Below are 13,172 nucleotides of genomic sequence, written 5' to 3'. Positions count from 1 at the left end.
GGGTTTCATTGGTATATCAAACTATTGCATACTAGGGGGAATTCTATAGGTTAAGAAATTTAGTTTAGACAAGTAATTATATTTTTGATGTCATTGTATTTACCGTTAAATATTTGCTTTTACAGAGGTTCGGAAAAACTTGTTGTTTCGGAAATATAAGCACCGAAAATTCAAATAATTATATTTTTGATGTCATTGTATTTACCGTTAAATATTTGCTTTTACAGAGGTTCGGAAAAACTTGTTGTTTCGGAAATATAACAATCGAAAATTCAAACTTTACAACTTACGAGAAGTGACAACTTATATTGGGAGGGGTTGAGGTGATAAAAGATTTCCTTTTAAGAAAATTTATAAAAAATTCAGTCTTGGGGAGAGATAGGTAAAATTTTTTTTCTATGGAAATTAGTTCCCACAAGAAAGAAATTTCTATAGTTGTCCGACACAACGAAGTCCATATTTCCTTCAGTTTAAGAAGAGAAAGAGAAAGACTTACAAGAAAGAGGGCGTTTATTTTCTTTATAGAAATAATTATTAAACTATGAGCTCAATTGCTTGTAGAAGTTCCATGTAATTATTTAGTTCCCTAAACATATCTTAACTATATAAATAATATTTTGAAATCTTATTTAATTTTTTTTCACCTAATTAAAAAACTTAAACGTAAAATTAGGTTTTCATTTTTGGAGCTACTTGAAAATTTACAAGTAGTTCTTCCCGAGACTAACTTTAACGTTTCATAACCTATAAATTATCATTGTTTTCTTTTGAGTTTTTGGAAAAATTATACATTTGGTAAATTTAAAATTAAAGTTGGTGCTAACTTTTCTATATGTTTTTTTTTCTGTATTGTTTCTAGATTAAAAAAGTTTACAGAAATATAAGTAAAAAAAAAAAACTTCATGAACCAGATAATACAACACATATACATGTTTATATTTCCATAAATACGTGTATAGAAACACACATACATGCTAAATGGGTTTGTAGAGATTTTCCTTTCCATTATAAAAAGTTATCTATGCCGCTTGGGAAATTAAATTCCAACCTTATATAACATGACAAAACTAAAAGTAAAAAAAAAAATTAACGTGGTAAACTTTTTTTACTCTTTAAAATTTTTAAATTTTTCACAAAAAAAATAAAAAAATAATTTTATTTAAAACTCTACTGTTCTAAAAACAAATGTGTGTGGCCTTAATGAATGTTATTAAATTATATAAATTTTGTATTAGAAAAGCTCTTTAATAAAAATATTTAATTTAAAGTTTAATATGTTTTACCTTTGCATATGAAAGTTTGACATTATTAATTTTTATACAAAACAGAGGCTTAAATCTAGTTTTGGTGCATACGATCTGCTCTTATAGTATAAAAAATTTAATTTAAAATTTACTCAGAATATTTGAAAATAAGGTTAAGTTTAAATTTATTATAAAATATATTTTGAAAGTGTCTACTTGCTTTGGTCATTTTTGTGTAACTACTCGAATTTATAAATAATTTTTATTAAGATCAAGAAATTTTTTTAATATATCTTTTTTTCAGGGTTTTTATTCAATTATATTATTTTTGGATCAAAACTTTTAATTTTTTAACAACGATTTAATTATTCTTTTAATTTCAGGATTTCGAGATATTTTTCATGATCGGGTTTTTATTCTATTTACTTCCATTTTGTTTTATTTTATTAGTCATTATATAAGAAGAAAATTAATTATTGTTGTCATTTTTTAAAAAGTTGATTTTTGTGACTTATCTTTAAATTTTTTCTTTATTTTTATATTAAAATAAACCAGCAAAAAATGTCACAATTTTATTTGTAGAAATTGGCACATTAAATTTTTAAGGATTGGCAACACTGGCTATAGTTCACACGTAAGAATACCTATATATATGTATACTTAAAAAATGCGGGTAGATTTGTTTTCGTATTATTTTTTATAACATTTAATTTTAATTGAAGCCTTAGTAACCATCTAACCCAACGTTTTCTTTCATGTAATTCGAAAATGATACACGAGAATAAATCAATTTTATAATAGGAAAGAAAAAAATAAAAAAAAACCCGATTTTCTTAATTTTATTCAAAAGGCCTGCACTTTTGGATTTTCTTTTAATACCAATTGACTTTCTTGTTTGACAATATTCTTGAACTATATTTATTAATAATTTTTTATTTATGGCAGGTAATTAGAAATTTCAGTATTTGTTTTTCTATTCTTTTTAAATCGTTAAGTATTTCCTGTATATAATAGTTTTAAAGAATTAAGTATACATTCAATTATTTAAAGATTTCCGAAGTCTATCTGTCTATATATGTATGTATATGTATAGGAATAATTTATTATAAATTAACTATATATACTAAAAATAATAAAAATTTTAAGGTTATACTCTTGCATTATAGTAATTGACTATGTAATTTGAGCAATTAAAATATAATCATATTTTTGAAATTAGAAAATGCACTTAAATTTGAAATGTTCTTATAACTATTGGCAATTAGAAATAATTTTTCAGTATAATGCTTAGATATATTAAGAAGAAATAAGGTTATTATGAAGATTATCATAATTTTCATGTAATTAAATTATTAAATACGTTTGTCAGAGTGTGTAAATAAATTTACTAAATATTCAAAAAAGTTTTAATTTTTAATTTGCTTATTTAACTATAAATAGAAACGGGATTAATTGAAATATACCAGTAGTTAAGAACTATAAAACGATGACATTTTAAGCATTGCCTATACATAATTGTTCGAATGCTAAAAAATATTTAAATACAAAATATTTAATACAGCAAAACATTACGAAAAACGTATCATGAATATTTATAATTTTGTATAAAAATAGAAATATGATGAATTTCCTCAATTAACTTAATTTACAAAAGTAATAAACTTACAATAAGAATACATGCACATTTATTTACTTTTATCATGTTATTTACGTATAGTAATGTAATATAAAAGACCTAGATTTTATACCTTTATAAAACTGTATGAATATTTTAAAGTTAATTGTAAAAAGTAAACAGGAACAATATTTTTAAAATAAATGTTATGTAACAGATAAAAATCTTTTTTTCATTCAAACAAATCCCAGTACTAATTTTACATTCTTTTAGGCGTACGATTTATTAATTATGAATATGAATACATAATAAAAATTAAACTTACGTATTATACGTAATACCGTAATTCATGTTATAAAAAGTACTTATACCATTTTATACACATATAGGTATGTGTGCATTTATAAAGTTTTTACCCTCATGTTGTCTTTATAATCATATAATTTTTTTTTGTTTTATATTTAAAGCTTTGAATAGAATTACTGCTATTTCCATTAACAGAAGTAACAAAATGAATGTCATAATAATTTACTAGCTGTAGAATTTACATAATAGTATGATATGGATATAAAAATATACACATATTAGAAAATAACTGTATACAGGGTATTTAATAATTTTAAAATATAATTTTTAAAATGTATTACGAGTATTTGTTGTCACTCTAAATATGCAAATGTAAATAACAGGTTTGAAAACTTTAATGTAAAACTATTTTTGTTTTAGTCCGCGGATTTACTTCAAAAATATTTAAATAAAAAATATTTTATTTTTATTATAGAACGTGTATACTAAACGGGTTTTACAAAAAGGAGGTGGAAGTTAACTTCAAGTTAGGTTTAAAGCTTTTCATATTATATAAAGGTATGTTAGCCCGTGAATGTATATAAAGAGGCTAGGCGATGTTATAAACAAAAATTATGAAAACTAGGGAATTATAAAAACAGTTCCGTTAATATCATAAATGTTTTATTTTTGATTCAGTTTTTTAAGTAAAAATTCTATCGAAATATTTTTTTTCCTTTATTCCTTTCACAATGTACTCGATCGCTTGAGTTGTAAAGTTTTAGTTTTGTTTGGAACTATTCATATTGATTCATTTATAATAACGAAAAGCTAAATTAATAAAATTTAGCTTTTAAACAACAACAAAAATTGTAGGAATTCTTTTGAATATAAGGCACCTAGGGAATTACAATTTTTATTTTAAAATTCACTTACATATATTATATTATATTCATACTTATTTAAATTGTTATGATAATATTAAATTTTTATTTCAACTTTGAACGCTTATTACATTTTCAATTTCCCCATTGTAATTGAGAACTAATTAAACGTATGGGATTTCTATTATTATTCTATTTTTTTAGTTTTAACTTGTGACAGCATTTAAATTTAAAATAATATACCCATACCTTTTGTATTATTGAAAAACTCTATATGAGTAAAAACTGTGTGTTATTAAACTAAATATTATTATAATGTGTACAAAAAACTTGTATATTCATGATATTATATATTTTTTAATTATGAATTATGAAAATAACATAGAATATAAAAAAAACCCTATAATTTATATAAAATTTTTGTTCGAGTGTAAAAAAGGATTATGTTATTTATAATGTAAAAAAACGCAAAAATATAAAAGACAATTATCTTAAAGCATTCTTTATTTAAATATAAAACTGGGGAACTGATTTAATTTATTATAAATTTCACTATTTTATTTCATATCAAAATATAGACTTTTAATTTATTATTCATATAAAATCATGATAAATAGAACGAAAACACAGTTTATCCTCATTTAAGAAATTAGGAATTTAGATTAACAATTTTAACTTTAAGGTGTATTGAAAACCTTAAAGTAAAGTTAATGCTTAAGGTAGTGCTTTAATAAGTTCTTATATTATACTAGCTTATAATAATGTTAATATACATATAATAAATAGGTAATGTTGATGTTAGAGCAAGTACGAGCAAGTAATCATGAATAATAAATACTACATGCTTGATCTTTGCTTTATTGTCCAATACCTAATTGTTGGTTTATATTGTAAATTTTATTTCGAAAATTACTTAAAAATTCAGAACAGCTTAACCAATCAAAAATGCAAATTTCAAATTTTCTTCATTTCTTATCTATTTTACTATTAAATATTTTCACTTATTATGTGAGAAAATTATTGTTTTTGTATGTAAATTTTTTTGTATATACAAATTTTTTTTAAACGACAAAAAATTTAAATAAATTAATTAAATAACTATGAATTTAGCTTTTATGCAATTGAAATTCGAGATTTTTAACAAGTTATTTTGCTCAGAAAACCTTTTAACCTTAAATCCAATACGTATAAATTTTCGATTTTACAATCTTCCTGCCTACGTCAACACCATTTGTATATTATATTTAAATAATTATGTATTATATTGTATACCTAAATAATATAATTAATTCTCAGTTGATTCACAATAAATTTATTACTAAAGTTATTTTTTATGTGATTTATAATGGCGCTTGCTAAAGTAAATGAAACCTGATGCCAATTTGATTGATTATTATTTATTTACTTTTCCCAATAAATTAATAATATGCATGTATTATACTTGTGTTTGTTTAAAATTTTATACATATGTATATATATACATTATTATGTGTATTTATATCAATATATAATTTTAAATAACATTGGCTTTCAAAATGATTGATGATTAACTCTTTTTACTTACATAATATTCATTATTTTTCTTTTGTGTTCTTGTAATTTTAAAAACATATGTAAACATATTGTACATAATATATATATATGTCAGTAAATTTTTGTAAAATAAAATTTCGATGGGATTTGTTCTTAATAATGGGCTGGACGCGACTGAACCTCCATGTAATGACAATATACACGATACTGCTTGTATAGCACTTCTTACTTGAAATATCGTCAGTATTGACATTAATAATTCACCATAACATAATAGAGGTTGTTTCAATATTAAGCGCAATAATAAGTATAACCTTTGTTTATAGTGGGTATTAAAGTGCAACGTTTTGAGAACCACAGAGATTTTAAGAACATTTGATCAAATTTTTACTTTTAAATTGTTTTAAAACTCCTGTATAATTAAAAAATGTTTCGTTGAAAATGTTGACAGATTGATTTTTTTTAGATGTATTAAAATAAAACTTCCTTTTCTTCGGAATAAAATACTTTTATATTTGCTAATATATGTATTTCATGCGCTACATACTCGCTTTATCAAAGATGGTTTGCCGAAGAAAAGAGAGCTCTCTTTTAACAAATCTAAAAAAAAATCTAGTGTATAATTTAGAAACCGTCGTGCTTTAACACCCATTTTTAAAAATCTACAAAATATGTTTAACCCATTTTTGATTTAAACTCATAAATTGCACACATTGCCCACATTACATCATCTTTAAAAATGAGGACATACAGTCGCAAGCATTTATCATACCCGTTTAGATTATTAAAAAAGTGCTGGATGGAATAATTTATTTTTGTAAAATTTCAAATTGAAAAATTTAAAATACTTTAAATAGAATTTTAATAAGAATCTGATTAACTGCTAAATGGCTGCTTTGCTTTATATTACATGGAACTAACATTTTCAGCAAACGAATACACATAAGCTTACACATAACAGTACAAACGTAATAAAACGCATTTCCGATAAGTTTACTATATGAATACTAAAAATTCTGACAAAAATTTTTAACGTTTTTTCAGAAAATTAATACCCAGAAATATATTTTTATACATATTAATCGCTGTTAAAAAGCAATGTATGCCATATCTTCTTTATAACACTACAGCGTAAAGTTTGGTCAAACCAATGGTTTGCATTTTAGCACTTTTCCCTTCAACAAGTGAAAGTACTGCTGTATTTAAAGTCTTTGTATACTTACCAAACTATTAAAATTATTTTCATTCATATACAAAATTATTTCTACGATGGCATATATTTAGGATGAACGATTTATGCAGTCTTTGAAATAAAGCAAAAATTAATATAAAGTGGGTTTAACATAATGCTCGATTTTAAGGGTTAATTGCGTCAGTTAAGAAAAATAATTGCAGTTTTTAATGTCATGGAATTTACGTTTGCTTTTAGCGTTTATAGAAATTTGAATTAACTTGCGGTTTCGGAAATATAAGGTATCAAAAATTCAAATTTTACAAATTTCAAGAGGCGATAACTTGAGAGTGGTGGAGATGGAAAAAAATGTTCTTCTAACGAAATAAACTATTTACTAGCGTCTAAAAGTTGCTAATTTCAGGCTCCTACAACTTGGGGTCTAGAAGAAAATCGACTTAAAAAATTTGGAAAAAACGGATTTTAAATAACGGTAAATTTGAACAGCTATTTTGTTCTTTTAAAGTTCAAATGTAGTATGCCCTAGTAGAAGGCAGCCACTGCATTTCTGCGTTTGCAAAATTTTAGAAATGCTAACGTTGTCACTGTAATATATAGTTGAAAAATGGCATTTTTAGAAAAACCGTGTAAAGATCTATATATGTACATATTAAATTTCAGCTTTCTATCTTCAAGAAAGTAGAAGTTTTGTAAATATGTTCAAGGATGAATGGACGGACTGACGAACAGAGCCAAACTAATAAGCAGTTTTTTTAAAAGTTTTTTGGAAAAGTGCTAAAAAAGCTTGAATTTTTCGCTACGAAAAGTTTTAAAAAGTATTCTTTGGAATCTTCTGAGAAATTGCTGTTTTTTTTTATCACAGAGAGTTAAAATGATTTTTTTACACAGTTTTAGAAATTTATTTTAGTACCGTAAAGATTCTACCATTTGTTTTTGTTTGAAAGTAAATTATCAATAAAGTTACATTCGAGTACCTTTTTGTTCGCCTTTAATTAAAAGAGTAAATAATATTATTTTCATAATAAAAAGTTCAAAATATACTCTAAACCTATTTAATAATGTCATTTAAGCGTTAATTTTTTACAATAAGAATTAAGCAGAAATGGAAGCTATGAGTATATGAGCTGAATGATTGGAAATTTGAAGCTTATTCTCATAGATACAATCTCGATTCAATTGATTAATTTTTATTGGAAGTTGAAGAAATTTTAAGAGTTCTTTTAATTAATAATTTCGAATAATCTTTTCGATTTGAGAAGATGTAAATAAGGCAGATGTTTGTTTCGGAATTTTTTAAAAAATTTTGCTTACTTTTATTTATTAAAAATTTGTCACTATATTTCTTATTATAAACGCCAAATTTTAAAATCCTAAAGACCTAATGTAGATGCATCCCGTTAAACCTCACAACTTTTGCTAAAATTTTGAAGTTTTAATTTTTTAAAATTTCTTAAATTTTCTATAAAGTTTTCAAAATTTCTTAATGTATTTTTAATTTTTTTTTGAAAAACTTTTATTTGCCTTAATTACTTTCTTCCTAATACTCGTGAAATGACTCAAGAATTGGTTATATGATTAGGGTTAAATAATAACTTAAGTCGCACAATTGAGTAAATATGTAATTAGTTTATAATAGTCTTCATTGAGTAGTCAAATCCTGATTTTTTTCCGTTACTTATTAGACCTAATATTTTTTATAGTGACCTAAAAGGCACGATTTAATTTTAAATTAATTTCCAGCCCATTTGTAAAAACTGCTCATCCCCATGACTTTATATAATATTCTTTAAGGTATAATGAGTAGTTTGTTTTATGCTTTAGATTTATTAAAGTAATCTATTAAAGTTTATCTTCATTACGCTGTGCATTGTTGATTATTCAAGGTGTAACTGACCTTATCAGGGATTACATAACAAAAAAAAATTTTTTTTTGAAAATTTAATTCAAGGGTACGACGTATTTCATGATAAATTTTTGTTCTTGAAATTATTTGTTTTTTTCTACAATATAAATATTGTTACAAATTTAAAGGTCTAACTTCTTAAATATTCTTACTTTTTATATTATACAATAGCTTATAAATGCATAGAGCTATAGGTATTCAATTAGTAGCTAAGACTATATAATTACTATATTAGGATACATTAAAATATTTTGTATTCAGAGTAATTGTTTTTATTAGTAAATTGTCGAGTGGTTTTTAATGTCAGTTAATAATATTAGAAAAAATAAATGAACCATATTATTTTTATTTATATGTTGAATCAATCAATTTATATCTCGAATTTTTGTTTCCTTTGTAATAAATATTTAAGATTTATAGTAGTGTCGCAGGTTTTTATATGGATTAATCTGCAGAAAATGGTTGTAAACAAAATTTTAGCTTCTTTTGCCTTTTCTTAGGTAATTTTTTAGGATATACCATTAGTAATTGGATCTGATTCTGGAGCAAAGTAATATTTTTCCAACAGTGGGCAAAATAATTATGTTATTTGTTAGCTAGAACATGGAAGGGTTTAATTTAAGGGCAGCAGAGTTGGGATGAATGAAAAATGATAAATATTTAGTTGATTGACATATCGACTTAAAAATTTTCCTTTGTGCAAGGAAAGAGGGTGTATTGCTAAAACATTATTAAAATGCATCTTATGTGGCCTTTGTGTAATTTATCTAAGAACACTGACAGTATTTGAAAATGATCTCTTCTTAAAATCTAACAACACTGAAAACTTTCGAACAATGTTTCTCATCTTGTACGGCGCACTAAAAAGTCACTCAAATATCAACAATCAAAAGTTCAAAACAATTCTTGCGCGAAAATTACGAATTATTTTGTGGCTATTAAATTTTAACAATTTTTTGTAAATTCTGAACTTTATATATGAATTTCCTAGAGTTAGCGTTTTCAACTATATATTTTTTATTTTTATACTTTAACTCTGTCTAGCTTAACTATAATCTAAAAACTCGGAATTATTATTGTAATGAAATCTTAATTTATTTATTTACCTAAAATGAAGAATTACACGCAATTCTAATAAATTTTCTATATATTTTTTTAGCCATTTAAATTCGCCTTTCACATAGCAGAAAACGGAATAATAAGAACAAATATAACAACAAAATATCACAAAAACAGAAAAACATTTTTTTTAGGAAAAAGTAAAAGGAATTATGGATGTCGAAATATAAAAACAAGTCAAAACCACATTGGAGAATAAACCACTTTTTCATTTTAATATTCACACTGCTATACTTAAAAGTTATAAGGTTGAGTGTTGCGTGTTAATTTTAGTCAAGAAAAAAAAAACGAACGAAAATAAACTAAGCCATATATATAACGTAGCATATACCCGCATATATATCTAGGCATGTATAACAAAATTTTCTTTAATATTTATTCTTACCTAAGTATATGATAAACTTATACGCAACCGTATGTACAAGTATATAAGCGGTGTACATTAAAATGTGTAATAGTAATCTGGTATTTTGTTTTTTACCAACTTGGAAGCCATTTCTATGAGTTTCACCTTTAGCAATTTAAGGTAAATGTATAGGTATTTAGATTAGTATATATTATATGGTATGTATGTATGATATCTGTATATAAATGTGAGTAATATGTAGGAAAATTGATGGAAAGGAAAATGAGGATAGAAATACACAAATCTACATAAAAATATTATACATACTCGTACTTATATAAAAATATTTTTTTATTAATATTCATGAATGATTTCTAATTCTATTGGTTTCATTGCGCTTATCTTTTACGTGAGCAGTATCATAAAGGCAGAAAAAGAAAAATGAGATTTTTTGTAAAACATGAATATTATAATATTATGTCTTTTATAGTTAGATATAGAAGCGCCCTATTTTATGCAATAAAATACTTATCCATTATATAAATATTATAAATTACACATGGTTGTATGTTTGAGTACAGGCTGATTTATATAAAATGTTATGATAAGTGTAGTAATTTATTAAATATATAAATGTTCTAATCTATGACTAGGTTAAAGATCATCAGTGATTCTCTATATATATATATATAATTTCCGTCCTTGTGTTTGTGTATAAGTTTAATTTTGTTTTAAACAAACTTCGTTCCTATATTATTTGAAAATGTATGAAGATTATAAATTTTACTGAGTTTAAAAATTATGAATTTTATTGAAATTTCAATTCGAAATGAAAATTTATATACAATATAAGAAAATTTGACTTTGTAACTGCGAAATTATAGCAGATTTAAAATTTCATAAAAATTTCAAATATTATATGTAATAATACTAATTATGTATGTAGGTGAATAACGCAAAATATTATGCAATCTGAAACTCAATGAATTTGAAATTATGGCTATATCTAATAAAAAAATAAAAAATTCTGTCAGTAATTGGTGCAGACAACAAGCGATTTACTACCACTAAAATCAAAAAAGATCAATATTTAACGTTAAGGAATTAAATTGTAAACTGAATTTAATAACTTGTACACTAAAGTTAATTTGTGGTACAGATTCGATAAATTAAATTGTATAGCATTTGAGGAACTAATGTCTGTTATAAACCAAAACTAGTACAATATTTTTGGTATATTAATGAATGTGGTCATCTAATTATAAAATTTACCGGGAAATATTTATTTTTACACAAAATAGTAAACAAAAATAACTGAATTTGTAACCATAATTTACTTGTATTCAATAACACTTATATAATCTATTTCTCTATTTGATAATTCAATTTAAATTTTGTACATGAATATTTGTATAAAATTTATGGTTTTAAAGGAATATACTTGTTCAAAAACATATGTATGTAATATAGGTTTATATAGTTTGAATATACGTATTTACGGATACACGTTATTCAAAAAATTTTTGGTAAAATTGTCAGTTAATGGGTTTTTTGGGAATTTTAATTGTTCTACGTATTTCTTTCCTTATTTTAGATTTGTTTTTTTATACCATAATGATTTGATTAATTTAGTTAGAATTTACAATTCGTAACTAAATAAGTTTTTTTTTAATTGAAATCGAATATATAATTTAACATTAAAATATAGATAATTTATAAAATAAATAAAGTGTTTTATAAAAAAAACGCTATCGAATTATAAAAAAATACTCAAGTGAGAGGAATAAGTTACATACTTTATTTTAAAGAAGAAAATAACGTGCTTGTCATTCATGTATTCAATGGCTCATTTACTTGAATAACTTTATAATGGAAAAGGCTTTATAATGATATTCTTAAATTTATATACACAAATGAATTCTGGTGAAGGAAAAGAAGAAATTTTCAATCTAAATTCCCCCTCTATTTCAGAACTCCAAAATTGATAGCCTCATATATAAGATTATTTAAGGGGCTTTCTTAAATTTTATAAACGCATTAAAATACGAATTCACTTCTTCTAACATATGGAAAATTAGGCGTATGGCTTGATGAAAAGATTTTAATATTATACCTTAATATGAAATTTGAGTTTGATTTAAGATTTTTTCGTAATTCAAAACTCAATTAACATAAAACTTTTCTAATGCACAAAAATAATTTTTTAACACACAAAACTATTTGATTACTATAATTAATATAATAATTTAAATAATTTATGTAATATAATAAAAATTTAATTTTACTTTTCTCTTTTCAGATTTCCTATTGAAAATGCATTTAAAATAGCATTTTAAAAAGCAATATAAATATGTACAGAAATAAGTTGTATGTCTGTTGTTAAAATTAAAATACGATATTAAGAAAAAATATACGATATTTTTAATACATATATATTTTAAAAATGTTGAACTGTTAATCTTGAATATAAATAATTAGTTAATTATTTTATTTTTACTCATTTTTTAATCTTTTAAAATATATTTTAAATATGACAATATTATAACACACGCTGTTTTTTCTGCTTTTTATTTTTTAAATATAAAATTAATATGAAAGGCATTATAAATGACAAAATAATAAGAAATAAAAAAAAAATGATATAAAAATGATTGAAAAATCTAAAAATAAATTATTTAAAATAATTATTTTACTTCTATTTAAATTGTAAAATAATAAAAATAAAAAATTAATAAAATAATTAAAAAATAAATTTAATAAGTATTATGAGAAAAAACCAAAAACATTTCCCTCCATACACATTAAATATATTAAAAGTGAATTTAATTTAATTAAAACGTATGTAAATAATTATTAAAATAAATTAAATAAATAAATTATTTAATATTAGTTAAGAGAAAATGAGTTTAGAATTAATCTAGTTTATTAAAAAAAGAGAAAACAATAATATGAATTTTTAATTCGTTTTTTTTCTATTCAACAAAAAATGAGGAAAACCACACAATTATAATGGTTTTCACTTTACTAAATAATATTTGACTTGTTGTCAAA

At 23.0% G+C, this 13,172-nt stretch overlaps 1 long non-coding RNA gene across 1 annotated transcript in view; it reads left to right on the top strand.

The window, feature by feature from the left end:
• Positions 1-12,919, top strand: part of LOC129616221 (uncharacterized) — a 79,381-nt gene extending 66,462 nt beyond the window's left edge. The window contains exon 3 of the long non-coding RNA XR_008697525.1: positions 12,421-12,919. This is a non-coding gene — a long non-coding RNA (uncharacterized LOC129616221). The remainder of the gene's footprint in view (positions 1-12,420) is intronic.
• The last annotated feature ends 253 nt before the right edge of the window (positions 12,920-13,172 follow it).

The sequence above is a fragment of the Condylostylus longicornis genome, unplaced genomic scaffold (assembly GCF_029603195.1).
Source record: "Condylostylus longicornis isolate FDR11 unplaced genomic scaffold, ASM2960319v2 ptg000001l, whole genome shotgun sequence".
NCBI classification, from domain to species: domain Eukaryota; kingdom Metazoa; phylum Arthropoda; class Insecta; order Diptera; family Dolichopodidae; genus Condylostylus; species Condylostylus longicornis.
The sequence above is the reverse complement of the archived record's forward strand: the minus strand, read 5'-3'. Positions and strand labels throughout refer to the sequence as shown.